Source organism: Hemitrygon akajei, chromosome 14 (assembly GCF_048418815.1).
Source record: "Hemitrygon akajei chromosome 14, sHemAka1.3, whole genome shotgun sequence".
Classification (NCBI taxonomy): domain Eukaryota; kingdom Metazoa; phylum Chordata; class Chondrichthyes; order Myliobatiformes; family Dasyatidae; genus Hemitrygon; species Hemitrygon akajei.
In genome coordinates, this window is record NC_133137.1 from 106,338,313 (window position 1) to 106,365,481 (window position 27,169).

The 27,169-nt window shown below is 41.1% G+C and overlaps 1 protein-coding gene across 2 annotated transcripts in view; it reads right to left on the reverse strand.

Annotated features, from left to right (window-relative positions):
* Nucleotides 1–26,833, reverse strand: part of LOC140738889 (interferon regulatory factor 6-like) — a 55,938-nt gene extending 29,105 nt beyond the window's left edge. Inside the window, exons 1-2 of one of the 2 annotated variants that reach the window (XM_073066883.1) lie at nt 26,520–26,833; nt 18,829–18,972 (exon numbers count right to left, since the gene is read on the reverse strand). The gene's annotated coding sequence lies outside the window, so the exon portion shown is untranslated. The remainder of the gene's footprint in view (nt 1–18,828; nt 18,973–26,519) is intronic. The other variant, XM_073066884.1, reaches the window with a different exon arrangement.
* Between the last annotated feature and the right edge of the window lie 336 nt (nt 26,834–27,169).

The window sequence follows — 27,169 nt, forward strand, 5'->3', positions numbered from 1 at the left end:
CATGATATACAAGGTCCATTCAAAGATGAGATTCAAGCTCCTGATTGCTACTTGAGTATTACAGCACTTTATCTAAATGCCCGTAGTATTAGAAACAAGGTTAGCAAACCTGTGGGACAGATTAATACCAAGGCATATGATTTAGTGGCCATTACAGAAACCTGGTTGCAACGTGGAGATGACTGGGAATTAAATATCCAAGGATAGGCAGGAAGGCAGAGGAGGTGGGATGGCACTCTTGATTAGGGATGAGATCAGGGCGATTGTGAGAGACGGTATAAAATCTACAGAGTAGAATATTGAGTTCATCTGGGTAGAGATTAAGAATAGTAAAGGGAAAAAGAATCACTGGTAGATGTTGTCTATAGACCACCTAATAAAAATATTGCAGTGGCAGAGGCAATTAACCAAGAAATAACCGAGGATTGTAAGAATGGGACGACAGTTGTCATGGGGGATTTTAACTTCCACATAGATTGGGTGAATCAGGTTGGTCAAGGAAGTCCTGAGGAGGACTTCATAGAATGCATCCGTGATGGCTTTCTTGAGCAGCAGGTTAGTGAACCTACAAGAGAAAGTATTATCTTAGATCTAGTCCTGTGCAATGAGACTGGTAAGATTAATGATCTTGTAGTCAGGGATCCTCTTGGAAAGAGTGATCATGGTATGATTGAATTTCACATTCAGATGGAGGATGAAATAGTTAGATCTAAAACTAGTGTATTATGCTTGAACAAGGGAGACTACAACGGGATGAGGGAGGAGTCGGCTAATGTGGATTGGAAGCACAGGCTATTTGGTAGGACAGTTGAGGAACAGTGGAAGACTTTCAAAGAGATTTTTCACAGTGCTCAACGAAAGTATATTCCAGTTAAAAGTAAGGACAGTAAGCGTGGGGAGAGCCAGCCTCGGATATCTAAGGAAATAAAAGACAGTATCAAATTAAAAGCTCATATGTACAAAGTCTCAAAGAGTAGTGGGAGACTAGAGGATTGGGAAAACATTAAAAAGCAACAAAGAACAAGTAAACAAGAAATAAGGAAAGGGAAGATAGAGTATGAAAGTAAATTAGCACAAAATATAAAAACATATAGCAAAAGTTTTTATAAATATATAAAGCAGAAGAGGGTGGCTAAAGTCAACACAGGTCCCTTGGAAGACAAGAAGGGGAAATTGATATTGTGTGATAAGGAAATGGCTGAGGCATTGAACAACTATTTTGAGTCAGTCTTCATGGTAGAGGACACGTCTAATATGCCAAAGAAGGATGTTATGGACAAAATGGGAGGTGAGGACCTCAATAAAATCACTGTCACTAAAGAGACAGTGATGAGCAAACTAGAGGGCCTGAAGATAGATAAGTCCCCTGGTCCTGATGGGATGCATCCCAGGGTGCTGAAGGAATTGGTGGAGGTTATAGTAGACACGTTGGTAATCATTTATCAAAACTCTCTAGACTCTGGGTAGGCCCCAGTGGATTGGAAGACAGCAAATATCACACAACTTTTTTAAAAAGGATGTAGGCAAAAGATGGGCAACTATAGGCCAGTTAGCTTAACATCTATAGTTGGGAAAATGCTGAAGCTGTCATTAAGGAAGAAATAGCAAAACATTTAGAAAGGAGTGGTTCCATTAGACAGATGCAGCATAGATTTGAAAAGGGCAGGTCCTGTTTGACAAACTTACTGGAGTTCTTTGAGGACATAATGAGTGCAGTGGATAGAGGGGAACAGGTGGATGTCATATACTTGGATTTCTAGAAGGCATTCGATAAGGTGCCACACAAGAGACTTATGAGATTCGGATGCATGGAGTCGGAGGAAGTGTATTGGCATGGATAGTGGATTGGTTAACCAATAGAAGGCAGAGAGTTGGTATAAATGGGTGTTTCTTTGGTTGGCAGTCAGTGGTGAGTGGGGTGCCGCAGGGGTCGGTGCTGGGCCCGCAGCTGTTTACCATTTACATTGATGATTTGGAAGAGGGGACTGAGTATAGCGTAGCAAAATTTGCTGATGACACTAAACTGAGTGGAAAAGCAAATTGTAGAGAGGATGTGGAGAGTCTGCAGAGGGATATAGATAGGTTAAGTGAGTGGACCAAGGTCTGGCAGATGGAATACAATGTTGGTAAATGTGAGATCATCCACTTTGGAAGGTGTAATAAAAGAGCAGATTATTATTTAAATAGTGAAAGATTGCAGCATGCTATTGTGCAGAGGGACTTGGGAGTGCTTGTTCATGAATTGCAAAATGTTGGCTTGCAGTACAACAGGTTATTAAGATGGCAAGCGGAATGTTGGCCTTCATTGCTAGAGGGATTGAATTCAAGAGCAGGGAGGTCATGCTGCAACTGTACAGGATACCAGTGAGACCGCACCTGGAGTACTGTGTGCAGTTCTGGTCTCCATACTTGATGAAGGATATACTGGCTTTGGAGGCAGTGCAGAGGAAGTTCACCAGGTTGATTTCAGGGATGAAGAGGTTAACCTATGAGGAGAGATTGAGTTGCCTGGGACTATACTGTCTGGAGTTCAAAAGAATGAGAGGGGATCTTATAGAAACATATAAAATTTTGAAAGGGATAGATAAGATAGAAGTAGGAAAGTTGTTTCCATTGGTAGGTGAGACTAGAACTAGGAGACATTGCCCCAAAATTTAGGGGAGAAGATTTAGGATGGAGATGAGGAGAAACTGTTTTTCCCAGAGAGTGGTGAATCTGTGGAAATCTGTGCCCAGGGAAGCAGTTGAGGCTTCTTCGCTAAATATATTTAAGATACAGTTAGATAGATTTTTACATAGTAAGGGAATTAAGGATTATGGGGAAAAGGAAGGTAGGTGGAGCTGAGTTTACGGACAGATCAGCCATGATCTTATTGAATGGCGGGGCAGGCTCGATGGGCCGGATGGCCTACTCCTGCTCCTATTTCTTATGTTCTTATCTGATTGTACCCAACTATCATTTCCCTTAAGCCCTCTGCCACCATCTCTAAATAATATGGCACCCTGTTCAGATCTAAAACCAGGGCTTTGCCACAATTCCATTTCTCAATTACCAATTTTAATCTTCTTGGCAAGTGAATGAAATGGAATCAGTAAATATGGCATCATACAACCCAATAAATAAATAACACAAAAAACATTATACTGGTGCATTGATTTATTGAGAAAAATTATCCATTATTACATGTATTTGTTGGAAAAAGTATGTGAACCTCTGGGGTAATGCCTTCTACAAAAGCTATTTGGAGTCAGATGTTCCAATCAATGAGATGAGATTGGAGGTGTGGGTTGTAGAGGTGCCCTGCCCTATAAAAAAGACACACAAAGTCAGGTTTCTGACAGAACCTTTTCTTCTCAAGGAAGATCTGTTTATGTGCACCATACCTCGATCAAAGCAACTTCCAGAGGACCTTAGAAGAATTGTAGAGATGCCTGAAGCTGGAAAAAGCTACAAAAGCATTTCTAAAGATCTGAATGTTCATCAATCCACAGTAAGAAAAATTATCTACAAATGGAGGAAATTCAGTAGTGTTGCTACCCTCCCTTCGGAGTGGGCGTCCTAAAAAGATCACACCAGAACACAAGTTGCAATGCTGAAAGAAGTGGAAAACAAAACCCAAGGGTAACAGCAAAAGACCTGGAGAAATCTCTAGAACTTGCTAAAGTCTCTGTTCATGTGTCCACGATAAGAAAAACTCTGGAAAATAACAGTGTTCTTGGAAGGACACCTCGGAGGAAACCACTGCTCTCCAAAAAAAAACAATTTGCTGTACATCTCAAGTTAGCAAAAGACCATCTGGATGTTCTACAATGCTTTGGGGACTATGTTCTGCAGACAGATGAGACAGAAGTTGAACTTTTTGGTGGAAATGCATACCACTACGTTTGGAGGAAAAAGGGAACTGCACACCAACACCAAAATCTGATCCCAACTGTGAAGCATGATGGAAGGAGCATCATGCTTTGGGGCTGATTTGCTGCCTCAGGGCCTGGACAGCTTGCAATCATTGAAGGAAGAATTAATTTAAAATTGTATCATGACATTTTATAGGAGAATGTCAGGGTAGCAGTCCATCACCTGAAGCTTAATAGAAGATGGATAATGCAACAAGACAATGATCCAAAAGACAAGAGTAAATCAACAACAGAATAGTTTAAAAAGAAGAAAACTTGTTTTTTGGGATAGCAGAATCAAAGTCCTGACCTTAATCCTATAGAAATGTTCTGGAAGGACCTGAAGCAAGCAGTTCATGCAAGAAAGCCCACCAATATCCCAGAGTTGGATCAATTTTGTAAGGAGGAATAGCCTTAAATTCCTTTAAGCCAATGTGCAGGACTGTTCAACAGTTACCAGAAATGTTGGGTTGAAGTTATTCACACAAAATGCTAGAGGACCTTAGCAAAGAGTACAGTCGACATTTTGGGCCGAGATCCTTAAGCAGGCCTGGAGAAAAAAAGATGAGAAGTAGATTTAAAAGGTGGCGGGAGGGGAGGAAGAAACAGAAGATGATAGGTGAAACTGGGAGGAGGAGTGGTGAAGTAAAATGCTGGGAAATTGATTGGTGAAAGAAATAACAGGGCTGGAGATTGGGTAATCTAATAGGAGAGGACAGAAGGTCATAGAAGAAAGAAAGAGCACCAGAGGAAGGCGATGGGCAGGCAAGGAGAAAAGGTGAGAGGGGAAAAAGGGGACAGGGAATGGTGAAAGAAAGAAGGGGAGGGGCATTACTGTAAGTTTAACAAATCGGTGCGTCCTGCTGAAGGGTCTCGGCCTGAAATGTCGACTGTACTCTTTTCCAGAGATGCTGCCTGGCCTGCTGAGTTCCTCCAGCATTTTGTGTGTGTTGCTTGGATTTCCAGCATCTGCAGATTTTCTCTTGTTTGGGATAGAACTCACACCAGTTACTGAAAGCAAAGGTTCACATACTTTTTCCAACAAATACAAATAATATTCGATCATTTTTTTCAATTAATAAATAAATGAATATGTATGTTTCTGTGTTATTTATTTAATTTGGTTCTCTTTATCTAGCTTTAGGACTTGTGTGAAGATCTGGTAACATTTTAGGTCATACTTATGCAGAAATAGGGAAAATTCTACAGGGTTCACAAACTTTCTAGCACTACTGCATATCCATAGGCCATAGGGCATAGGAGCGGAACTAGACCATTTGGCCCATCAAGTCTGCTCTAGCCCTTCACCAAGACCAGAATTACCATTTCTATAGCATCATCCAACTTTGCTCTCACCTCAGCTCAGATGAGACAGAAACCCTCAGCCATGCTTCTGTTTCTTCCTGATCTAATTCTCGACTGGGTCCTCGACTTCCTCTTTGAGAGACCACAGTCAGTATGCATCAGTGAAACTTCTTCTCACTGTCAATTAATAGAGATGCAAGGATGCATGTTCAGCCCACTGCTCTATTCTCTCTACACCCATGACTGTGTGGCTAAGCATAGCTCAAATGTCATTTATAATCTTCCAGATATTACCATTGCTGTTGGTAAGATCTCAAATGGCACCAAAGAGGTGAACAGGAGTGAGATAGATCAATTACTTAAGTGGGGTTGCAATAGCAACCTTGCTCTCAATGTCAATGCAGAAATGATTGTGGACTTCAGGAAGAGAGGATGGGAGAACACACACCAATCCTCATTGAGAGACCTGTGGTGGAAAGAGTGAGTTACTTTATGTTCCTGTGTATCAACATCTCCAAGGAACTGCCCTGGGCCCAACACATTGAAGAAAGCACGCCAGTGGCTGTACTGCATTAGGAGGAGGAGGAGGAGAATTGGCATGTCACTAAAGGCTCTTGCAAATTTCTATATATGTATGGTGAAGGTCATTCTGACTGGTTGCAACACTATCTGGTATGGAGGCTTCAATGCAGAGGATTCAAAGGGGACGTGAGGGCTAAGTTTCTTTACTCAGAGAGTGGTGGATGCCTGGAATGCGCTGCCTGGTGTGGTGGTAGAGGCAAGTACATTAGAGGCCTTTAAGAGACATTTAGATAGGTACATGGATATGAGGAGGATGAAGGGATATGGACATTATGTAGATAGGAGGGATTAGTAGTTTGAGAATTTTTGATTTATTTTTTAGTTGGTTCAGCACAACACTGTGGGCTGAAGGGCCTGTTCCTGTGCTGTACTCTTCAATCTTTGATACTCTATCATCACAAGAAGATTAGGGGGTTGTAGACTCAGCTTTGTCCAACATGAGCACAAACCTCCCAACGACTGAGGACATCTTCAAGCGCCAGTTCCTCAAGAAGATGGCATCCATTATTAAGGATATTCACTATCCAGGACATGTCCTCTTCTTGTTTATTCCATCAGTGAGGAGGTACAGAAGCCTGAAGACTTATTCTCAATGATTCAGGAGCAGCTTTTTACCTGCGGTCATCAGATTTCTGAAAGGTCCATGAACCCTTCAACAGTACCTCATTGTTCCTTCTCTTTTGCACTATTTACTTTGGAATTTATAGTACTTTTATGTCTTTGTACTGTACTGCTGCTGCAAAATAACTAATTTCACATCATACTTATTCAAAGTAAATTCATTGTCTAAGTATGTATATATCACCATATACTACACTGAGATTCATTTTCTTGCAGGAAAATAAAGAAACACAATGGAATCAAGGAAAAACCATACATAAGCAAAGACTGACAAACAACCAATGGTTAAAAGAAGACAAACTGTACAAATAAATAAAACTGAGAAATGGAATTGTAGAGACAAGGCAATGAGCATTATTCTGATTCTGCTTTCATCCAATGCATTCTGCTTTGCAGAACTCTGTGCCCTTGTACAAACTCTTCTGCAACCTCCTTTTGTGCTTGGAAAAGACTCTGGCTACTAGTTAAACCAAATCTCAGTTATAAAATTCTCACCTTCATTTTCTATAAGCTTCAGGGTCATACCCAAGTATTATCTCTTCCCTCCCTATATCTGCACATGTCTAATGGTTGGTGTCAAATTTTGTTTGTAAGTATTCTATCAAATACTTTGGCATCTTTCACTATCTTGCTGACTCACACTAAGCTGAAGATCCATTATTTGATTTGATTCAGTGAATTATGCTGGAGTCTGGTCTCTTCCATCGGTGCTACTCTCCAGTGTTCGCTCAGTGGGAAACAAACTGGATTGTGTTCATCTGCAACTGCACCAGCACGTGATAATCAGACTGCTGCGGGATTGTTCTTGCTGACAACATCCCACACACCATCAATTTACAGGACACGACATTCAGGACGTGGGCTATATTATATTTTTTTCATGTGACTGTGTTTATTGCTATGTTATATGTGCTTTATGTGCCTTGTGCTGTGAGTGATTTACACCTTGTCTCAGAGAAACGCTGTTTCGTCTGGCTGCACTCATGAGTATTCATGTATGGTTGAATGACAATTAAATTTGAACTAAAGCTCATATGAGCATGAGCTCCATATGATTCAGCCATTGTTATCATGTACAAATATTTTAAACAAAAACTACCCCTGTAATTAGCTCTTTGAATGCACTGCTAATTAGAGGCAAATTTATCCACAGGTATTCTGACAACCAGCCATTAATTACTTCGTGAATCACCAATTTTGATCAGCCATTACATTATACACTCATAGCTCACAGCTAATGATTTTTTTTTATTAATAAAGTTTTCTATTTATAGCCAAAACTTCAATGCAAACATTCATGAAGCTATTGCTTTCAGGTGAAAAGTACTTATGAATTTAAGTGTGGAGGAATTGAAGATCATTGAGAAAAACTGTACAGATTCATGACAGCCAATAAAGTTCAGGCTTTTAAATATTGTTGATACTAGAAGAGTTTTGTTGTTTCATCGGACACAGTAAGACATAAAGAGGGATAAATGCAATGCTAGATTTTATTGACATGTCTTGTCAGATACTAATTTGGTGTGCCTCAGATTGCTCACTGCACATAAGCATAAATCAGTGAAGGATAAACTCTAGCAGACATCATTTGAATCAAATAAACATTTCTGAGCTGTAAATTATATGCCTGATAAAATATACTATATTTTATGTATTCCACCATACTGCTGCCACAAAACAACAAATTTAGCAACATATGGCAGTGATAATCAACCTGATTCTGATTCTGAGAAGTCCAATGTATGTTTTAAAATAAAATCATGAATGCAATTTCATGTTAGGGTAAGACATTTTCTGAAAAGAAGCTATTACTACCATTTAAAAGTCACATAAACTTCACTCTATATTGGTCTGGGTGATAAGTCTGCAGAAATGTGGTAATTTGTACCGGGAAATGAAGAATGACAGAGTGGATGCGGAGGTTAATGGGGTTGAAGGTGAGGACCAGGGGAAGTTAATCCCTGTTGTGGCCTGGGGTTGATGTGGGATCAGATGTGTAGGAGATGTGAGGAAATGTTTGAGTAGTTCACATAAAAGTGGGGCGGGGGGGAGGGGGTAAGAGAAAGCCATCATTCCCAAAAGAGGGCACTTCAGAAATCCGAGTGGAAAGCTGAGAGCAGAAGCATTACAGACAGAGAAACAGGCTTCAAAAGTCATCGAGCAGAAAGCCCAAGTCTCTGTCCTAAGATGAGGTTTCTCACTCAGTCTTCTAAAGTGTGCTCCTTCAGGAAATATGGTTTCCTCTTACTGTATGGGGTCTGGGGTTTGAAAGTTTTTATTTCTTTTCGTGCAGTGGGGGCAGGGTTGATGTATTTTCTTTCAACGACTTATGACTTCTATGTTTTCCGTGGCTATCTGGAGAAGATGAATCTCAGAGTTAGATTCTGCATACATACTTTGATAATAAACAGAACCTTTGAACCATTGTAGCGGATGGAACCCTCACTGATATTTCTTCCATTTTCTACGTGTCTGGTCTCCTCCCTTACTCAGACAGAAAAGAGACAGTTCTTGGTCCTCACCTTTCACTCTACTAATTAACTTGCTTCCAACTTAGCATCTTCATCACTTCACCCTTACCCACCCCAACACCAGGGTTGATTTTCAATTTCATTGAATTTTGAGTTTTTCAGTTTTGGGTAATCCACTCCCCAAGTCTTCCATTCCCACTGATACCAGTCCAACCACATCCCCTTGTTCATTTTATCCATCCCGCTCTCCCTACTCTCTTGTTACTATGCTCATCATCCCCTGCCTGGGTTCATCTGCCCAGTTTCTTTTTGCCTTCTTTTATAAAAAGTACAGGTTCTACTTTTTATTACATTTATACACAATGACTTTTATATTGAACCCTCTTTAAAATCCAGATAAAATATGCCAAAATATTACAGCTCATAACTTTGGGTCCAGTGAAAAGTTTGAGTCCAATTCTGAGCAATATACTTTATGTATTTGTTTAACACCCGAGCGCTGCATAAATTGCTGTGCAAGGGAAGCCCCTGAAGGGGATGCAAAGACTCAGCTTCGAGGATGTAGACAGGAATGTAGGTGATGGGCATATACAGTTCGTACTGTGTAGTAGAGTCACCAGAACCTCCCATCTGCATTAACAAATATGAACAACTCTTTCATGACACAATAATTTCCTTCATCACTTCACCCGAATGAAACATCAAATCACAATCACTGAATGTCTCAGGGAAATGAAATGATTGGACTTGTCACTGAAAGAGCAATCAAGCACGAGTTCCTCGTCAACAACATCTTCATTAATCCCTTGATCTCCAGGACTACTTCATTGATCTCCAGGACAACTCATTCCATATCCCTTGTAGTCCTGATCCCAACATGGCCAAAGAGCTGAATTCTAACAATGGATAATAGAGTATCCTTGACAGCAAAATAGCATTCGACCAAGGAGACTTCAAGGGACCAAAAACAATCAAAGAGCTTTTCCTTGGCTACAGCTGAGCCTTGCACGAAGGAGAATGGTTGTGTTTTTGGATGCTAAACATCTTAGTCCCAAGCTAGTCATTCTTTAAGGCAGTGTCCTTAGGTTACATGTTTGTGAATGATTGGCAGGTCTGTTCCATTCACAACTGCTCAGATAATGAAATAGTTCTTTTTCATATGCACCTTGTCATGGTAACAGTAAAAATATGAACCAGGGCATTACACTACATACAAGCTTCAGCTCATTTCATCTACAATGCATGGCCTCAGCAGCAGAGAGGAGACAAACTTCTTCTGATGTTCAATGGCATTATCATCAACAAACCATGGCCTTTCACTAAACAAAAAAATAAATAGTCTAGTCAGATAAATATTGTGGCTCCTTGATCACATAAGAGTCTGAACAGACCACAGCAGGTGACTTACTTCCTACTCCCCCCAAAATGTTCCCACAATCTACAAAGCACAAGCCAGAACAGAGTGTGATTTGTGTAAATATGTTTGATGGCTAGCACTGAATGGCTTGTGTCTGTAGTATATGACTACAGTTAACATAAGAAAAACCATGCAGATAAACCTGCTGAAGATATGACCAGCATTGGTAGGGTGATTAAAGAGACCAGAGTATGTTGAATGCAGGGATATTCAAATAAACAGAATATTGGAATAACCAAATTCATAGAGATGAAAAGCATGGATGAAATAAACAGCGAGCTGAAGCAGAGGCGAAATGGCAGAATTGATAGTAGAATTGGAGCAGGTGTTGAATGAGTGGCCTTTTGACTTTTTCCTTTCCTTAGGAAACAGGATTTCAGTGGATACAAAGCAGTCCCAGTAACAGGAATGGAATATGCCATTCTGCTTTGGTTAAGGCTTTCCTTGCTGTTAAATTTTTACTGTTCTGAAGAACCAGAAGAAAGAGATTATGAACTAAGCAGGTTAGTGGGGGAGATGGTCTTCACTTTAGGTAAGGATATGGGCAGTTTGGACTCTGGTAAACACTCCTTTATCTGAAGACTGGAGAAAGTGTTGAACTTACTGTCACAGAACATGGTTGAATCAAATAGCACAGATATATTTTGTGTGAAACTACAAAGCAGAAAGGAACAGTAGATGATGAAATGATGAAGAGAAGTGGGAGGACGTTGTGCATAGTATAAACACGCAGCGGATTGGTGATGCTGAACAATTCACTACCTGGGCAGTAGGCCTGCTGATGTAATGAGTTGTTTTGATAATAATGCAAATACTGTTATTTTTTTCCTTGCTTTCTCTGTCTCATGCAGGACAAATTGGATAGTGTGATTCCAGAGAAGCTCTTTCCCTGACTCCAGTTCTGTTCAGCGCTTGCCTCCCAGTTAGTCTATGGGATTCAAGCAGCACACGCAAAATGCTGGAGGTATTTAGCAGGCCAGGCAGCACCTATGGAAAAGAGTAAAGGTGATGTTTCGCAGGACTGGAGAAGGGTCCCGACCCAAAACGTTAACTGTACTCCTTTCCATAGATGCTGCCTGGCCAGCCGAGTTCCTCCAGCATTTTGTGTGTGTTGCTTGGATTTCCAGCATCTGCAGATTTTCTCTAGTTAGTGTATGAGATTCTGCCATTTGATCTTACTTCCTGCTTAGACCTGTTTGGGAGGAGTTGAAATGAAACAGAAAGAAAAGTCCCTCCTTTCTATTTATTCCTTGTTCATCAGAGACCAGGCTGGCTTGGGAATTCAGCATAATGAGCTGGTAACATCAGCGCTGGCTTAGAGAACAGGGAATCATTCAATTCTCGAGCACCCTCCACCTTTCAAGTAGATCATGACTAATATTTTGTTCCATAACTTCTGATAGCCTTGCTTAACAGGTCTCGATAATAATTACTCAGTTTATTTAATCACTCTTGCTTTCTCTTTTATCCAACTTCTCCTTTTGTTTAATCTCTCTTACTCCTTCCCCCCTCCCCACACCACCTCTCACTTTCCTTTCTCTGGCCCTGTACTTCAACATTCTGTCTCCTATATTTTTCAATTATGCCAAAGTATCACCAACTTGAAACTGCTAACTAAAACTGTTTATTGTTTCTCTCTCCACAAAGAGTGGGCGCTACAATAGCGTTGTGGTTAGCGCAATGCTATTATGGCTTGGTGATGGAGTTCAGAGTTCAATTCCAACATTATCTGTAAGGAAGCTGTACATCCACCCCGTGGAATGTGCAGGTTTTCTCCAGGTGCTCCCGATTCCTCCCACGGTCCAACGTAGGTTAACTGGTCACTGTAAACTGTCCCGTGAATAGACCAGGATTAAACTGGGGGTGGCCAGAGGGCCACAAGGGCCTGTTCCAGTATCTCAATCAATCAATAATAAATAAAAATGCTCTACTGTAGCTGAAGAGTGATTCCAACATTTTCCATTAGTCTTTCAGATTTACAGTGTGTTGTCTTGGTGAAAGATTAAAGTCAGAGAGATACAACAGTGAAACAGGTCCTTTTGCTCACCAAGACCATTAAGAACTGATTTTACACAAATCCAACCAGAATCCATTTGATATTCCCCACATTCCCATCAATTACCCCCCAGTTTCTATCACTCAAGTACACACTCGGAGAAACAAACTGACCTACCAGTCCACACATTTACAGTGCCTATAAAAAGCATTCACTCCTGTCCCTTGGAAGTGTTCATGTTTTATTGTTTGACAACATTGAATCGCAGAGGATTTAATTTGGCTTTAATTGACATTGATCAACAGAAAAAGGCTCTTCCCTGTCAAAGCGAAAATAGATCTCTACAAAGTGATCTAAATTAATTACAAATTATAAAACACAATATAACTGATTGCATAAGTATTCACCCCCTTTAATACAACACACCAAATCATCACTGGTTCAGCCAACTGGTTTTAGAAGACACACATTTCGTTAAATAGAGATCTCCTGTGTACAGTCAAGGTGTTTCAATTGATTGTAGTAAAAATGCAGCTATATCTGGAAGCTGCAACTGCTGGTGAGTCAGTATCCTGGCAAAAACTACACCATGAAGACAAACGAACACTCCAAGCAACTAAAAGGTTATTGAAAAGCACAAGTCAGGAGATGGATACAACAAAATTTCCAAATCACTTAATATCCCTTGGAGTACAGTTTAGACAATCATCAAGAAATGGAAAGAATATGGCACAGCTGTAGATCTGCTGAGAGGAGGCTGGCCTCAAAAACTGAGTGATCATGCAAGAAGGGGACTAGTGAGGGAGGTCACCAAGAGACCTGTGACAACTCCGGAGGAGTTACCAGCTTCAGTGGCTGAGATGAGAGAGACTGCGCATACAACAACCGTTGCCCGGGTGCTTCACCAGTCACAGCTTTATGGGAGAGTGGCAAAGAGAAAGCCACTGTTGAAAAAAACACAGCCTGAGTTTGCCACAAGGCATGTGGGAGACTCTGAAGTCAGTTGGAAGAAGGTTCTATGGTCTGATGAAACTAAAATTGAGCTTTTTGGTGATTAGACTAAACACTATGTTTGGCATGTCAAACACCACACATCATCAAAAACGCACCATTCCTACTGTGAAGCACAGTGGTGACTATGTCATACTGTGGGGGTGCTTCACTGCAGCAGGCCCTGGAAGGCTTGTGAAGGGAGAGGGTAAAATGAATGCAGTAAAATACAGGGAAATCCTGGAGGAAAACCTGATGCACTCTGCAAGAGAACTGTGACTTGGGAGAAGATTTATTTTCCAGTAAGACAACGACCCCAAGCATAAAGCCAAAGCTACACAGGAATGGCTTAAAAACAACAAAGTTAATGTCCTGGAGTGGCCATGTCAGGGTCCAGACCTCAATCGAACTGAGAATTTGTGGCTGGACTTGAAAAGGGCTGTTCACGCATGATACCCATGCAATCTGACAGAGTTTGAGCAGTTTTGTAAAGAAGAATGGGGAAAATTGCAGTGTTCAGATGTGCAAAGCCGATAGAGACCGATCCACACAGACTCAAGGCTGTAATTGCTGCCAAAGGTGCATCTACTTAATACTGACTTGAAAGCAGTGAGTAATTATAGAACCAATTATTTTGTGTTTAATAATTGTAATAAATTTAGACCAATTCATAGAAATTTGTTTTCACTTTGACATGAGTCTTTTCTGTTGATCAGTGTCAAAAAAGCCAAATTAAATGCACTGTGATTAAGTGTTGTAAAACAATAAAACACAAAAATTTCCAAGGGGACTGAATACTTTTTAATAGACAATGTATGGAACGTGGAAGGAAACGTGGAAGGAACCTGAGTGAAACCAGCATGTCACATGGTGAATGGGCAGCACTCGAGGTCAGCATTGAACTTGCTTCACAGGAGCTGAAAGCTCTAGTCTACACTATTGACTTCAGTTTAAATACCGGAACATAATGGGGTGTGGGGTTGGTGACTGGTAGAGAGAGAAATGTACTTTATACACACACTCCTTCCTTCTCTTCAGATCACTATCATTTTAGGGTGAATACAAACAATCACTCTAGACAAAACACCGAAATCCAGTCAATGTTTTGGCTGAAACGTTGACGGTGCTTTTTTCCATAGATGCTGCCTGGCCTGATGAGTTCCTCCAGCGTTTTGTGTGTGTTGTTCAGATTTCCAGCATCTGCAGATTTTCTCTTGTTACAGAAATCCAGAGTCACAATTCCATGTGAACACACACATTTCAATCAAGTTGTAATGGACAACACTGAATTAGTTATGCCGTCAATAAAAAAGGTGAATAAGTGATTAAATAAACACAATAATTATTATGAATCGTTGATAAGTAGCATGTGACTCTGCCAATCACCTCTCCTATCTTATCTGAATGACACCACTTTTGCTTTTACTCCTGAAGTTGCTGTGTATCTAGAAAGTGACACCCTGTGTTATTTCCTCCGTGTTTTTTTTTGCCATGTTGGAGCTAGTCATTATTCTACTTAGACAGCATTAAATCCGAGTCTACAGCTACCTTTGTGTCCATCCCCCAGGAAACATAACAAGACGGTGAATAGGGATCTCACTGGACTTGTGCACTACAGTTCAGGAGAGATCAGAAGAGGGAAAGGTGAGCAGTTGCAGGTTCCTGAGTGTCAACATCTCTGGAGACCTTTCCTGGGTCCAACATATTGACACAATTACCAAGAAGGCACAATAGTGGTTATATCTCATTAGAAGTTTGAGAGAATTGGTATTGACACTCACAAATTTCTAAAGATGTTCTAAACATGGAGAGCATTCTAATTGGTTGCATCATTCTCCGGTTTGGAAGGGGTCACCGTACAGGATTGGAAAAATCTGTAAGAGTTGTAAACTCTCTCAGCTCCCTCACAGGCACTCCCTTCCTCAGCATCCAGGACACGTTCAAAAGGCGACACCTCAAAAACATGACATCCAACATTAAAGGCCTAGGACTCAAGCGGACGTGTCGCCTGTTTGCAGAGCGGCAGAGTCGACGCGCCCCACCGGTGTGGTGTGGCCTGGCAGTCAGGTGGGGTTGATGCCGCCCCTCAGTGTTTGCTCGGCAGAGACAGGCTGTACTGTGTTCAACTGCAGAGTGCTGCAACATTCACGGACCCAAGGGCTCGGACTACATTTGTTTTGTGTATTTTACTGATAGCTTATACATACTTGTGCTGTGTTATGACTGTTAGTACTGTTTTTTGCACCTTGGCTCCAGAGGTGCGTTGTTTTGTTTGGCTGTATTCATGGGTATTCATGTATGGTTGAATGACAATTAAACTTGAATTTTGAACTATGTGGTAAGAGGTTAAAAATAAATGAGTACAATCTAAGAGCAAGTTATTATAGGGTTAGAAACAGACAAAGGTGTGGAATTAAATAGAGGTTGAGTAACCCTTATCCAAATTGCTTGGGGCCAGAGATGTTTCTGATTTCTTTGGAGTTTGGAATGTATAATGAGATAGTTTGGGATCACTATCATTTATGACTGAATTTATGTGCTACTGGTAAGCAGTCTTTACCTTATTCCTGGTAATCCATGTACTTAACAGTAAAAATTATTACAGACCATTAATATAATGGGAGTACAATGTGTGCAGGATAACAAACGCAGCATGGCAGCATCAGGAGAATACCTGAATCAGCTGTTGAACAACAAACAATGGCAGGCCTTCAGTCCCCACCTACGATGCCGTGTTACAGCACACAATCAGCGTTGTAGACTTGTTCAGGTGTTAGAGTTCCATCAGCGACGATCTTTGCAAATTCATCAATGAATTTCTCTGCTGCTTCGTGATCAGCAGATGCCTTCTTTAAAATTTTTAAACATTTAATGCTTTGACTTTCTTAAATTTCTGCAACCAGCCTGCTGAATATTCACAATTACCTTCAGTTTTCGGTTTGTCATGATAGATCTTTGCTAGCCTCATGATCTTTGGTAGTATCAGTAAGCGGCATATGTTCACTCCCAATGCTGATGAATCCATTCTTTCAATACACGATCAAGATCTTCATTTTTCACTTTATGCAGTGTTTTTGCTATTTTTCATTAACTTCTGTTCATTGCAGATGTGAGGTCACTTTCCAGAATTGTCCGTGGTGCACAGAGACCTGCACATTGCCTGGGAACCTTCCTTGTGCCTAGTGGAACTTTCCGCTTGTGACATTACATCAGTGTTTTTAAAAATGATTTTGGAGGTTTCGGACAAGGAGTACTCAACTGTATTTAAATGGAGCAAGGGTTTAGATCAGGGGTATCAAACTCATTTTAGGTCACGGGCCGGATTGAGCAAAATGCAGCTTCATGCGGGCCGGATCAGTCGGACGCGTGCAAACGCAGCTTTCGTTGCCTCCGTTTTTTCAGCCTGCTCTCATGTGTCTCAGTCTCTGCTATAACTACAAAGTGTTTCACTTTACAAATTCCGTTTCTTATGAAGAAGACTGCCGAGCAAGACTGCCGAATAAACACTAAAAACCCTGAAAACCTGGTACCTGAATAAACTCAGCATTAGCCATATCATACGCCATAGGCGCTTCGATTACTGGGGCCAGCTTTAATAGTAATTAGATATTATCTCGCGGGCCAAAGATAATTCCACCACGGGCTGGATTTGGCCCGCGGGCCTTGAGTTTGACATATATGGTTTAGATGATCAAGAATGGTGTCGTCAGTGTAGAGGGGAAAAAAGGGGTTTAGCTCTGAAAATTAATTAGTCAGTTAGAAAAAGATAAGAAATAGCAAGGTGCAGAACAATTGTCATTTACATGCCCTCAAAGAATGATAAAATGCAGGAATTAATATAAATCAGGAAATTAAAAGTGCAAGGAACCAAAGTAATACAATAATTATGGGGGACTTTAGTTTACATTTATTATGAAGAAACTAAATTCACACCAATACCACGGAGGATACTGGATGGTTCTCTAATTCAGAATACTCTGGAACCAAAGTGTGTTCAGGCCATTTTAGATCCAGTGTTGATGAATAAGTATGGGTTAATTAATAACGTTAAGGGACACGGGGAAATGACAGAATCTTACATGAAAATTTAAAATGATGCCGTTGAATCTGAAAGTACAAAGGTATGAGGCTGTGATAACTTGGGAAGGATTCCTTGCTGCAGGTTCCAAGGTGACTCACTAGGGCCAGGCCAGACTGGAAACCACAAAGGAGTTTCTTTATACAGAGTGGTAAATATTTGGAATCCTCTGTATGAGTGTTTTAAAGGCTCAATGAAGACGGAGATCAATAGATTTTTGGATATTAAGCAGAATCATGAGACATGGAGTAAGCACAGGAAAATAGCACTAATACAAAAGATTAGCTCTAATCTTATTGACTGGCAGACCTGGCACAGGGACTCAGTGGTCTAATGGCCTCATCCTGCTTTCTACAATATAAAGTTTTAGCCTTTCTTGAAAGAAACTGAGCGACAAAGAGAGAGGAAATTGCATAGGTTTGATGGGCCAAAGCTTCTCTGTGCCATAAACTCAATGGCCACTTTATTAGCTACCTCCCAGTGGCCACTGAGACCATGTTCATGGTCTTCGGCTGCTGTAACCCATCCACTTCAAAGTTCAACATGCTGTGTGTCCAGAGATGCTTTTCTACACATCCCTGTTGTAACACGTGGTAGTTTGAGTTACTGTTGTCTTACTGTCAGCTTGAACCACTTCGGCCATTCTCCTCCGACCTCTCTCATTAACAAGGGTGTTTTCACCCTCAGAAATGACACTCAGTGTTTGCTGTTTTTTGTACATTCTCTGTTAACTTTAGAGACTGGTGTATGTGGAAATCCTAGGAGATCAGGAATTTCTCAGATAATCAAACCGCCCCTTCTGGCACCAACTATCACTCCACAATCAAAGTCACATAGATCACAATTCTTCCCCATTCTGATGTTCAGTCTGAACAATACCTGAACCTCTTGACCAAGCCTGCTTGCTTTTATGCATCGAGTTTCTGCCATATGATTGGCCAGCTGGATGTTTGAATTAATGAGCGGGGTACAGGTGTGCTTAATAAGTGGCCATAAAATTTCCTTAAATGTCTGAAAGTTATGGAAGGCTATGCTGAGAGGGTTAGATTGAGCGGGGTAGGAGAACACCCACTGGGGCATTAACACTGGCATGAACTAGTAAGGGCATTTTTTTTGGTCATTCTATGTGATTCTGTGCAAAAGACGTTTCTCTCACATTTTCCTGCAGACCTTTCTGATTAGTGAGCATTAGATTTACGCAAATGCAACAAAAAAAGCTGTCAAAGTAAATTTATTATTAAAGTACGTATATGTTACCATATACCACCACGAGGTTCATTTTCCCATAGGCATTTACAGGAAAATACAGAAATGCAATAACATTTATGAAAACTATACACAAACAAACACTGGCATACACCAATGTGTAAAAGAAGACAAATCTTGCATCTAATTTTGCTAGAGGGTTTATGACAATCTGCATGATAATTTCTACTTATTCCACTTAGAAAGATTTGGGGAAAAATAACAAGTACCATGTAAAGTTAAAGATGGATGTTCTTGCTGAGTCAGACAACACATGTAGAGAGAAATAGACAGTCGACAGTTCAGCTCCACACCCTTCATCTGAACTGGTGGCGTTTGTTTCGATAGCGATTTTAAACCAGAAGATGATGAATCTATGAAAAAAAACAAATTGTTTGCTTGTGCAGCAAGCTCTAACATTCTCCTCACTTTCAAAGGAAGTTCCTGGTCGAGTGTATAAGCCGTTTTAAAAGGGAAAGCATTTCAACGCACACTCCCAAACTAACTTTCACCACCTGAAGGCTTGACATTAGTTGTGGGGCTAGTCGTGTTTCTGCCTGTCTCAGAAAGTCAGATAGCCCCTCCACCTGGGTAATGTTTGATCACAATGACACTGACAGCTGTTTAGTAGGCCAGATAGATTTCTGCTGCCTGACATTTTTGTGTATTTGCTTGATCCATAACCATGAAGATTTATGACAGATTATGCAGTTATGAAAAACATTGCACAATTGATAAGAATACTTTCATGTCCCACAAGGATACTCCTGTGACAGTGGGGGACAGACACACTCACTACAACCCTTCCCACCTTCCAATTCCTTATTCATAATGCTTAAAACATCCGTCTTTCTACTTGTCCTTTACACTTTCAGGATCTCCAGACGGTTGGCGTGCATCATTCGCTTCAAATAACAGGCCTTAAAAAGCCAGGCTTGACTTCACTTCAGCTTCATCTTGGTTTAGCTCATCTTCTCCACCATTATAAAAATCTAACCAGCCACCTGAATTTCCGATAGATAGAGTATCACACATCAAATACCCTACCACTTTGATTGCCAGTAAACATTTACCATCCAATTTGGGAGGTGCTTTGACATTTTGGGGGAAATGTCCTCCCACTAGACAACGTATTAGTATTGTTGAAAGTTTACCACACATAATGTTCACTGTATCTAGCCCGGTCAACAGAAAGAAAACCAAGTCAATCACTCCTACTGTAAAGCTTGCAGCCCTGAAGGTCACAACTTCTCAAATTCATTTCTAAGCACAGTTTAAAAAAAATGAATAAGGTTTCTGTCTGTGATACTCTTTCAGGTGATGAGATTCACTTCATCTCAACTCTAATCCTTCCATTAGTAATTTAAATGCACAGCCCCAATTTTTGACTCCTCACTTATAGAAAGTAGCTCCTGTTCATTCTTTTCAGATTCCTCAGTGTTATACAACTTATTTAAATCTTGCTCTGCTTTTGTTATTCCAAAGAAAACAATTGCTGCCCATCCAGTTTTCCCATCACAAATAACATTCCCAGCCTTAACAATATCCTTGTAAAATTCCTTTGCATAGCATCCACCACAAACACACTTTCTCTGTAATGTGGTGATGGGAACTGTACACAGAACAACACTGCTCTGTTATAAACAATTCTGGTATAATTTTCCTGCTCTTGTATGCTATACCTTTGCTCATAAAAGCAAACATCCTGTCATTTTAAGCAATTTCTAAGCATGTTCTATTAAATTTAAGGTCTCTCTATTTTTAAAAAATTCCTTATGATCAGTCCATTTATTATCTGTTCCCTTGTCTTGTAATAGACAAAATGCTTTTCTCTGGATTACATTCCATCCATCACTCTTCTGTGCAACCTCAATCTAAAGCATTGATCCTCACCCATCAACCACATGACCATTTTTTACATAACGTGCACACCTCTTTCCTCGAGTCTCTACACTTAAGTTACCAGAAGGGAAGGGACAAAGTACCGAGCCTCGTGGAGTCAGACTGTTCTGAGTCTGCCAGTACCAGATATACAAAAGATCCCAAAACGTCAACTCTTATCTTTTCCATAGATGCTGCCTGGCCTGCTGAGTTTCTCTAGCATTTTGTGTGTGTTGCTCGGATTTCCAACATCTGCAGATTTTCTCTTGTTTGAGATTCTGCAGATGTTGAAAATCCAGATCAGTGCTAGGGGAACTCAGCAGGTCGAGCAGCATCTGTGGAGAGGAGCGTCTATAGAGAGGCAACATTTTGGGCTGATACTCTTCATCACGACTGGAAATGAAGGGGGTAGAAGCCAGAATAAAAATAAAAAGGTGGTGGGTGTGGCGGGAGGGGGAGAGGAAGGAGTACGAGCTAAAAGGCGACAGGTGAAACCAGGTGAGAGGAAAGGTAAGTGGATGGGGGAGAAGGGTTGACGTGAGGAGCTGGGAGGTGATAGGTGGAAAAGGTAAAGGGCTGAAGGAGGAGGAATCTGGTAGGAAAGGAGAGTGGACCATGGGAGAAAGGGAAGGAGGAAAGGCATCAGGGCAAGGTAATAGGTAGGTGAGGAGGAGAGAAGATTTTATAGGGGAGTCAGAATAGGAAAAGGAAGCGAGGAGGGGATAGTCCAGTATGATTTTTATTAGGAGACACTGAAGGGACAATATCGAAACTTAAATTGAATAAGTATCAGAAAAAAATTATTAAAATTGCATTGGCAGTAGCCAAAAAAGTTATCGCAGTTTCTTGGAAATCTGATTTATATTTAACTATGGATTGTTGGAATAATGAAATACATAGTTGTATTCCACTTGAAAAAATTACATACAATTTAAGAAATGAATATGATATATTTTTGAAAATTTGGCTCCCATACTTACAAAAGATAGGATTAAATACATAGGTCCTTTGAAGATAAAATTATAAAGTAATTGGGGAAAGTAAAAATAAATATTAAAATTATTTTGAACTCCATGGAGCATGTGGGGATCCTCCGATATCCAGGCAATCTTTCTCTCTTTTTTTTCTTTCTTTAGATAAGGGTTAAGGGGGGGAGGGTTAAGGGGAGGGAGGAGGGTTAATATTATTTTTCTCACTATTTTATCATCACATTTATTCTTTGTAATTTTCTAAAATTTAATAAATAAATAAATATTAAAAAAGGAAGAGAGGAGGGGAGGGGTAGAAATTTCTGGAAGATAGAGAAAGCGATGTTCATGGCATCAGGTTGGAAGCTATCCAGATGGAAAATGAGAGAGCCTCATCAAGCCCACAGAGGGAATGGTAGTGGAATTAAAAGTAGTTGGCCCTCAGGAAATCCTGCTTCTTGCAGCTGGAGCAAAGGTGCTCGACCTTCGCTTTAACTCATAGTAACAGCAACACCTGCTAACCATTTACTCTTTGCTTTCTGATGCAAAGCTAATTTTGGATCCAATTTGGAACCCTTGATGATTTATCAATGGTTTTCCCAATATTCATACTTTGTGCACAAGTACCCCGTCTTTATTGTCCATTGTTACATTTTTTCCTGACTCCAGGAAGTACCTGAGCACTTTAAAAACAGTAAAACACTACTGAGTTATTCAGTCAATGTGGACACAGAAAGCTCCCACATATAATAATATGATCAGATCAGGACATGAGCAATAGGCCAGAATTCCATTTGCTTCACCTGCGCGTTGGCCTTTACTGCCTTGTTTCCTAGCACACCAAGATCACTTCGAAAATCACTTGGCAAATGATGTTTTTGTGTAACATCCAGCAAAATGGAGACTTAACATTTTTCCACACTAGGTTCTACCTGCACGGTCTTGCCTAATCACTCATCTTATCTGTAACCCTTGTTCTCGCTTTACATTCTCCTTCCCTTTAAGTCATAATCTCAAGTAGTTTAGTATCATCAGCATCGTTTGTTAATGTCAGGTAAAGCTTTTCTAGAGACGTTAGGTGGATGCCAATATGCCATGGATTTTAAAAGTAACTTTCATATAAACTTAAGAATGCAGATGGGGCTTCAGGTGACCATTAAATGTACTTCGGCACCAGTTGGATTTAAGATTTAAAGATTAGCTTTATTTGTCACATGTACATCGAAACATACAGTGAAGTTCATTGTTTCTCTCAGTGACCTACACAGTCCGGAGATGTGCTGGGGGCAGCCCACAAGTGTTGCCATTTTTATCCACAGCTCCTAGAATCAGTACCCTAATCCCAGAATCAGAATCATGTTTAATATCACTGACAAATGCTGCGAAATTTGTTGCTTTGTAGCAGCAGTATGTTGCAATACATGCATGTTTGGAATGTGGGAGAAGCTGGAACAGGGAAAATGGACAATCTCCTTACAGATAGCAGCAGGAATTGAAACCCTATCTGCCAATCACTGGCACTGTAAAGCGTGACACTACCATCATCAGAGCAGGAGATCACAATGACGTATACAAGGCTGTTGAACTGACCTGCTCTCTTATGTCTTGCAATTTGGTCTATAACAGGTATATGGAGGAATTTAAGGTGGAGGGTTATATGGGGGGCAGGGTTTAAGGGTCGGCACAACATTGTGGGCTGAATGGCCTGTACTGTGCTGTATTGTTCTGTTCTGTTCTGATAACAATAGTAGTAAAAGGAACCATGCTGCTAGAAAATTAATGTGGATGGCCTCAAAGAACTGGCAAAAATTACTTTGCTTAGCTATCATCTAAGGAAGGCAGTGACTACAGCCGTACAGTGTACATACTGCATCTGCACCTAGACTACTCTGAATTAGCACCAAGGCGGCGGCATTTGGCTTTTCTATCAAGACATTTGACAAGAATGTCTGGGAGATCCAGAAGCGAAATAATCACAAACATAAAGTGTCCTTTGATTGGGGAAGAAAGTACTGGTGATCCAGAAACTTGTTGAGAACCGTGACAAGAATGGAATCTATCAAGGTCATCTGCAGTGCAAACACTGAGAGCTAACAATGTAGGTGAACTAATTATTGCTAACCCTGGAGAAATTTCAGTGGAACAAAATCAGAACTTTGTGTCCAACATCTGGGAATAGAAGGACTTTGAAAGGGACTTCAGAGAGTCTGTAATCATGAACATCTTCAAGAAAGGAAACAAATCTGAAGTTGGCCAAGGTAATCACCAACAGCTCCTCTTCAACTGTCTTCCCCCAATGGCCAAAGATGTACTCCTTTGACACATTGTGGATTCTGTCTAACTACAGGCACAGTGGACAAGAACTCCACTGCTTATTAAATTTCAAGAGAAATGCAGGAATAACATCAAGTACCATCCACTTGATGAAAGCTTTGACCCTGTCATTTAAGAAGGAAACATGGACCAAACTTTTCAACTCTGACAGGCTGCTGAAATTCTGTCTGGTTGCTGATGGCATGCAAGCTGTGATCTTAACAATCAGGTCTATAATGTTCCTAAAGTGGTGCTGAGCAAAGATCCCTGGTGCCATCTCAACACTTTCATCAGCACCAAATTTCTTGGAGTTCACCTGGCGGAGAATCTCACCTGATCCCTCAACACCAGCTCTAGCAAAGAAAGCCCAGCAGCATCTCTACTTTCTGCGAAGGCTGAGGAAAGTCCATCTCCCACCCACTCCCATCCTCATCACATTCTACAGGGGTTGTATTGAGAGCGTCCTGAGCAGCTGCATCACTGCCTGGTTCGGAAATTGCACCATCTCGGATCACAAGACCCTGCAGCGGATAGTGAGGTCAGCTGAGAAGATCATCGGAGTCTCTCTTCCCGCCATTACAGACATTCACACTACACACTGCATTCGCAAAGCAAACAGCTTTATGAAGGACCCCACGCACCCCTCATACAATCTCTTCACCCTCCTGCCATCTGGGAAAAGGCACCTAAGCATTCAGGCTCTCACAACCAGACTATGTAACAGTTTCTTACCCCAAGCTATCAGACTCCTCAATACCCAGAGCCTGGAATGACACCTTACTGCCCTACTGTCTTGTTTATTATTTATTGTAATGCCTGTACAGTTTTCTGCACTTTATGCAGTCCTGGGTAGGTCTGTAGTCTAGTGTAGTTTTTTTCTGTGTTGTTTTTTTATGTAGTACAGTCTAGATTTTGTACTGTGTCATGTAACACCATGTTCCTGAAAAACCGTTGTCTTGTTTTTACTGTGTACTGTACCAGCAGTTATGGTTGAAATGACAATAAAAAGTGACTTGACTTATGTCAAGTGCGCTGTGGTGCATGAGGAGGTTCTGCAACAACTAGTCAAAGGCGCTCAATGCATCACCGGCAACAACCTAGCCACCATCCAGGACGTGTATACAGAAAGCTGCTGGAAAAGGGCCAGTAACATCGTGAAGTTAGCCCCACTCCCACCAGCAAGGAGGTTACATAGCATCCATGCCTGGGCAACTGGACTCAGAAACAGTGACTTTCCCCAAGCAGTAAGGCTGATCAACACCTCCACTTACTAACTGCCCCACTATTTTATTATTTCCCATCAGTCACCTTACGTACGGCCTAATGTTACTTTATGGACATACAGCTATCTTATATATTTATACTTATTGTGCTTTTTATTATTATTATTATGCTCTTTATCTTGTGTTTTTTTGTGCTGCTTTAGATCAGGAGTAACTTTTATTTTGTTCTCTTTACACTTGTAAGGGTTCAGAGGAGGTTCATGAAAATGATTCTGGGATTGAATAGCTTGTCATATGAGGAGCGTTTGACAGTCTGGGCCTGTACCGGCTGGAATTCCGAAGAATGGGTGGGGGAATCTCATTGACATCTATTGAATGGTGAAAGGCCTCGATAGAGTGGGTGTGCAGAGGATGTTTCCTGTGGTGGGAGAGTCTAAGACCAGATGACACAGTCTCAGAATAGAGGGGCGTCCATTTAGAATGGAGATGAGGAGGAATTTCTTTAGCCCACATATGGCTGTGGAGGACAAGTCATTGGGATATTTAAGAGAGATGTTGATAGATTCTTGAATAGTCAGGGCGTGAAGGGATATGGGGAGAAGGCAGGACATTGGGCTGAGAGGGAAAATACGGTAGATCAGCCATGATGAAATGGAGGAGCAGACTCGACCGGCCAAACAGCTTAATTCTGCTCCTATCTCTTATGGTGTACAGGATATGACATTAAACAATCTTAAATCTTGAAATTTTCCTTGATGCAATTCTGCATCTTACCTCCAACAAGCTTCCTGCTGGGAACCCGTACAATCTATTTACCTTCACTGCAAACCACACTTCATTTATGGAGTTACGCAGTGCTGATGGGGCTTTCCTTCGCTTGCACACACTACAAACTTCGAACGACCACGGACTCATTCGATAAAGCATGTGAAACAATGGTCCGGATTCTTGAAAACGACAAGAGACAAAGTGTAATCTATCCTCGCCAGCAAGCGAAAATCTGCAGATGCTGGAAAACCAAGCAACACACACAAAATGTTGGAGGAGCTCAGAAGGGCCAGGTAGCGTCTATGGAAAAGGATAAACAGTTTTGGTCCGAGAAACTTCGTTATTCAACAACGCCGTCCCAATGTAAAAATGCACAGCCAGAGCTATCTCTAATATTTCAGGAGCCACCTCTCAATGAAGGCAATCATCGAGGAAATAACTCCATTATCTTCAGAGAACCAGCAGCGTGTTGATCAAGCCCACGAATATCAAAAGGATAGATTATTCAAACTTGTAAAAGATACGTTTAAAAAAATTCAAATCACTTTAACCCACCCCCCACAGAAACAAACTGACAGCTCCTAACGTTTGCAAATACCGTAAACTCATGACGGTTGCTATCAGCAGACACAATGATGTAACTTTACCTGCAGCGCACTTGGAATCGCAAAAAAACAACACGGAAGTTGTTGACTTTAGCTAAAAAAAATCATTCATTCACACCATGACTTCCAAATTGCTAAAAAGTCGAGTTACAGGTTTTCTTACCGCAAATCCCGAGAGAGGACCGGAAATTGACGAACTTATCACAGGAACATTGAGTCGATCGATTCGGATTCCCGATCCAGCGTCGGGTTTTCTCGCTTCTCGCCTGGATAGTTCTCCGCGACTTTATATTGTTGCCGAGAGGTTCCCACCGTGTCCGCTCCGTACTCTTACTCGTTGGGCTCGCAACCCTTCGGTGACAGTCAGATCGAAAGCATATTTTATTCCTCCTTGGACTTCCAGATAGAGGATGTGAGAGACCCAACCTCACTTCCTGAGTTTCAAACTGAGCTGCAACAATCTGACCGTGAAAATGACGCCGACTTTACAGCTGTTCCCTGCCCAGTCCACACCCTTCCGGGTTCCTGAGCCAGGACGGGCGAGAAACCGTCAAGGAAAAGCGACTGTCGGAGGTGGAATTGTGAGGCCTGGGAAAGGCGAGCAGTTTATTTAAAGGAAGATGATGGCAACCCACCTTAAATACAAGCTGGAAGCCGCGAGAGACAGGACTCTCGATAAAATTGCAACTCACGTACGCAGTCTCAACCTGAGCTGGGAAATACCTCGACCGAAAGTGTTTTTAAAATCTAATTTTGGTAAATTGAGTTATTGTCACAATGAAAAGAGAAATCTATCAGTACTTAATGAAATAT